Source organism: Haliotis cracherodii, unplaced genomic scaffold (assembly GCF_022045235.1).
Source record: "Haliotis cracherodii isolate W230 unplaced genomic scaffold, xgHalCrac1.p SCAF_5, whole genome shotgun sequence".
NCBI lineage: Eukaryota > Metazoa > Mollusca > Gastropoda > Lepetellida > Haliotidae > Haliotis > Haliotis cracherodii.
The window spans coordinates 11,945,845-11,951,844 of NW_027266308.1; positions in this window are offsets into that span (position 1 = coordinate 11,945,845).

A 6,000-nucleotide genomic window follows, 5' to 3' on the forward strand; every position below is an offset into this window, starting at 1 on the left:
GGCCTGACAGCTAGGCTACAACTAAGAGTGACAGCTAGACTACACCTGGAAGTGACAGCTAGACTACAACTTGACGTGACAGCTAGACTACATCTTGACGTGACAGCTAGACTGCATCTGGAAGTGACAGCTAGGCTACATCTTGACGTGACAGCTAGACTACATCTGGAAGTGACAGCTAGACTACATCTGGAAGTGACAGCTAGACTACATCTGGGAGTGACAGCTAGGCTACATCTGGAAGTGACAGCTAGACAACATCTGGAAGTGACAGCTAGGCTACAACTGGAAGTGACAGCTAGGCTACATCTGGGAGTGACAGCTAGGCTACATCTTGACGTGACAGCTAGACTACACCTGGAAGTGACAGATAGGCTACACCTGGAAGTGACAGCTAGGCTACAACTGGAAGTGACAGCTAGGCTACACCTGGAAGTGACAGCTAGACTACACCTGGAAGTGACAGCTAGACTACACCTGGAAGTGACAGCTAGACTACATCTGGAAGTGACAGCTAGGCTACACCTGGAAGTGACAGCTAGACTACATCTGGAAGTGACAGCTACGCTACACCTGGAAGTGACAGCTCGACTACACCTGGAAGTGACAGCTAGGCTACATCTGGAAGTGACAGCTAGGCTACAACTGGAAGTGACAGCTAGACTACACCTGGAAGTGACAGCTAGGCTACACCTGGAAGTGACAGCTAGGCTACATCTGGAAGTGACAGCTAGACTACATCTGGGAGTGACAGGTACGTTACAGCTTGGCCTGACAGCTAGGCTACAACTAAGAGTGACAGCTAGACTACACCTGGAAGTGACAGCTAGACTACAACTTGACGTGACAGCTAGACTACATCTTGACGTGACAGCTAGACTGCATCTGGAAGTGACAGCTAGGCTACATCTTGACGTGACAGCTAGACTACATCTGGAAGTGACAGCTAGACTACATCTGGAAGTGACAGCTAGACTACATCTGGGAGTGACAGGTACGTTACAGCTTGGCCTGACAGCTAGGCTACAACTTGACGTGACAGCTATGCTACATCTGGAAGTGACAGCTAGACTACATCTGGAAGTGACAGCTAGGCTACATCTTGACGTGACAGCTAGACTACACCTGGAAGTGACAGATAGGCTACACCTGGAAGTGACAGCTAGGCTACAACTGGAAGTGACAGCTAGGCTACATCTGGAAGTGACAGCTAGGCTACATCTGGAAGTGACAGCTAGACTACATCTGGAAGTGACAGCTAGGCTACAACTGGAAGTGACAGCTAGGCTACAACTGAAAAGTGACAGCTAGACTACACCTGGAAGTGACAGCTAGACTACACCTGGAAGTGACAGCTAGACTACAACTGGAAGTGACAGCTAGACTACACCTGGAAGTGACAGCTAGACTACACCTGGAAGTGACAGCTAGACTACACCTGGAAGTGACAGCTAGACTACAACTGGAAGTGACAGCTAGACTACATCTGGAAGTGACAGCTAGGCTACACCTGGAAGTGACAGCTAGACTACAACTGGGAGTGACAGGTACGTTACAGCTTGGCCTGACAGCTAGGCTACAACTTGACGTGACAGCTAGGCTACATCTGGGAGTGACAGCTAGACTACATCTTGACGTGACAGCTAGACTACACCTGGAAGTGACAGATAGGCTACACCTGGAAGTGACAGCTAGGCTACAACTGGAAGTGACAGCTAGGCTACAACTGGAAGTGACAGCTAGACTACACCTGGAAGTGACAGCTAGGCTACACCTGGAAGTGACAGCTAGGCTACATCTGGAAGTGACAGCTAGGCTACAACTGGAAGTGACAGCTAGACTACATCTGGAAGTGAAAGCTAGGTTACACCTGGAAGTGACAGTTAGACTACATCTGGAAGTGACAGCTAGGCTACAACTGGAAGTGACAGCTTGACTACACCTGGAAGTGACAGCTAGACTACATCTGGAAGTGACAGCTAGACTACATCTGGAAGTGACAGCTAGACTACATCTGGAAGTGACAGCTAGGCTACACCTGGAAGTGACAGCTAGACTACATCTGGAAGTGACAGCTAGGCTACATCTGGAAGTGACAGCTAGGCTACACCTGGAAGTGACAGCTAGGCTACATCTGGAAGTGACAGCTAGGCTATATCTAGGCGTGACAGCTAGACTACATCTGGAAGTGACAGCTAGACTACACCTGGAAGTGACAGCTAGACTACACCTGGAAGTGACAGCTAGACTACACCTGGAAGTGACAGCTAGACTACATCTGGAAGTGACAGCTAGGCTACAGCTTGACGTGACAGCTAGACTACACCTGGAAGTGACAGCTAGACTACATCTGGACGTGACAGCTAGGCTACAACTTGACGTGACAGCTAGGCTACATCTTGACGTGACAGCTAGGCTACACCTGGAAGTGACAGCTAGGCTACATCTGGAAGTGACAGCTAGGCTATATCTAGGCGTGACAGCTAGACTACATCTGGAAGTGACAGCTAGACTACACCTGGAAGTGACAGCTAGACTACACCTGGAAGTGACAGCTAGGCTACAGCTTGACGTGACAGCTAGACTACACCTGGAAGTGACAGCTAGACTACATCTGGACGTGACAGCTAGGCTACAACTTGACGTGACAGCTAGGCTACATCTTGACGTGACAGCTAGGCTACAACTGGGTATTACTTATCCGAGGATATGTATTCGTTCACCACTAGGCTGCAACTGGGAGTGACAGCTAGACTACACATGTGAGTGACACCTAGGTTTTAGATAGTGGTGACAGCTAGACGACAACTGGACGCGACAGCTAGACTGCAACTGGACGTGACAGCTAGACTACATCTTGACTACAACTGGAAGTGACAGCTAGACTACATCTGGAAGTGACAGCTAGACTACATCTGGAAGTGACAGCTAGACTACATCTGGAAGTGACAGCTAGGCTACAACTTGACGTGACAGCTAGATTACAGCTGGGTATTACTTATCCGAGGATATGTATTCGTTCACCGCTCCCGAGTTAAAATGAGTTAAGAGTAAATTCACAACCTCAGTCGACTCTTAATAAAAGCACAGTCACTAAATTGTCTTGACATAATCATATTATTCGTCTTGACATTTATATATTCTATCAGTATATTTAGACACAATATCATGTACAAAAAGTATTCATTACAAAAAGATAGACACTTCTTAAGGCCACTTGATGTCGAACCTCAAGCTGTGTACAATGATATTTTGAACAAATCAATAGGTATCTTGAACCAGCTCACATTATCATTGTCACCAAATGCTTCAAAACTATAATATATTTCAAAATGACATATTTTGGAATAGTCTTACCTCTAGGTTCAATAGAAACAAGTTAACATCAGCAAAATGCTTCAATTTGCATATGTCTTATTCAATTCCATCCATGTTTAATTATAACTTACCTAATAACGCGCAATCCCTCTCTACAGAATGGGCGCAGAATGAGTCAACTAAAACCTGCAACTTATTCGGTTTGTTTAACAAACTGGTCTTCAGTAAAGCTTATTTTATTACAACCTAATTTACAATGTTCAAGTTAAGCCTGTCACCTAGATACCTATGACAGTGAGAGCCAGACTAATCCACAGAGCGTCATGGGTATTTCCGTCCTCAACACAAGCCTGGGCCTTCTACTTCAGGGTAGCTGCGCGACCAGTCAGTCTCAGCTGTGGTCAGGGCGGTTCGCTCTGTCATTTCGAGGATATTTTTAACACAAAACCTTAGTTTCCTCATTTACGTATCTCTGCTTACGTTAACAATGATCATCCCATGGTTTCATTAATGAAAGAACATACGAGATGTTAGTTCCGAATGAATCGCGTTTCTCGATTTATGAACTACTATCTTGTAACAAATGTTATATTTGGGATAACACTTTCTTAGTAAAATACAGATGCTCGTACGTTTTTGGGTTGTGTCCCGTCCGGGATTCGAACCCACTCTTGTCAGGGTGAGGCACCTAATCGCCAGCACACAAAGTCAGCGATCTAACCCACTCAGCCACCGAGGCTTCCACAAAAATGAAAGACCGACAACTGGTAGTCTAGATCAAAAATCTGTACTTTACTAAGAAAGTGTTATCCCAAATATAACATTTGTTACATTTGACCACTTTCTAAATGGCATTGTGTATTCATAACTACTATCTTGCCAGCCCACACGTAACGGGATCTATAGATTGTTTTTTATTCAGTATAAATGTAGGCTATAGAGCCATGATACGTATAACTTTCACAACCGCCACCAACCAACAGCAACAGAGTTAAAAACATAATAATTATATTTCTTCAACCATCTGTGTATTTAAATATTGTTGGGACATAAACATAGTGTATCTCGGAGGAGGTGGTGAGGTGAAACGGTGTTTAACGTCGCGTCCAAGATTATTGCACTTATATAGCGACATGCATGTACGTGTGTGTGTTTGTGTGGCTGCTTGTGCTAGTCCAGACTGATGCCGATTTATAGTGCTAGCACACTGAGATACCATGCCCCCGTTTTAACATGAATACCCCACTCAGACACGGTATACTGACTACGAGCCGACCAGTCCTTGTTTTAGCCCCTTAATGCCGAGCGCCAGACAGGGTAACAACAAGTACCATCTTTTAACGTCTTTTAGTATGCCGCGGCCGGGGATCTAAACCCGGACCTTCCGCTCTCCAGGCGGACGCTCTACCACTAGGCCACGGAGGCGGTCTATCTCGGAGGATAGACACAGTATAGCATAATAGATGTACATAGCAATGCTTTTAACAATCAACATTAGAAGCAGACATAAACATGTTAAATGTATGTAGAGAACGATATGTATATTGTTTCTTGGGTATATACTTTCTTCTCAAATCATCACATGCATGTAGTACACATGAGAGTAAAAAATGATATTCAGTTTCTATATAGCCACACTTCACAAAATCTTTTTCGTCTCTTTGTCTGTTAACAAATCAACCAGTTTCTATATTTAAGTGATACGAACTGCATCTAAATCGGGTCAAAGCAGTCCGAGATTTATTGACATAAACAGAAATGATACATGTTTCATGTCTTTAATAAAAACTTTGCTATGTTTTTTTAGCCAAGTGCATTATGCCAGTCATGTTCATTCATAGATTTTAATTTGAACATAATATAAACTTTAATTTTGATACCCTATTTCCCCTGACATTACTGGCATCCAATAGAAAAAGATTTTCGTGAAACACGGGCAACGGACCAACATAAAGGTTTATGCCAAATATGTTATACGACGCTTATAGCCAACTATATTCTGAGGATATGTACCAGACTCTCCACGAAGAACTTGGTTAGGAGAAGTAATGTTTAAACCTGAATAATGTTACATGCTAAGAAATTATTTTCTCAATTTCAGAAGCTATATATATCACTAGCCATATATTCTGAACCAAATAACAAGACCGCATTGGTTAAGGCATCGTTGGGAAATAAACTCCAACAAATATGTTTTTTGTTTGTTTGCCGCACTCAGTAATATTCCAGCTTTATGACGTCGGTCTGTAAATAATCGAGTCTTGACTAGACAATCCAGTGATTGACATCATGAGCATCGATTCATGCAATTGGGACAACAAATATGTGAGTAAATGTTAAGAACACATCTAAGAATATCTTGGACGCAGCAAGTGAAGTCCACACTTCCTGAGTGTGCGAAAGTAACAGGGTGGCCAGAAATACCACGAGTAAATGGCAAATTGAAGAAGCATTGGGACAAGGCCATGCCAATGTATGCATGGTGGAACGTGGTCCTGTGCACAGCACACAGATCACAAATCACGTGAAGTTAAGCAACGTCGGTCTCGGAGAGTCCTTGGATGGGTGACCACATTCAGCAGCTTGACTCCTGAGAGTTTCTAGGGCTTCGGTCCTGCTCCACACTGAAGCACATGTAACACATGTGGTGTCTCCTTAGGCAAGTGACTTTGTTCGAAATGT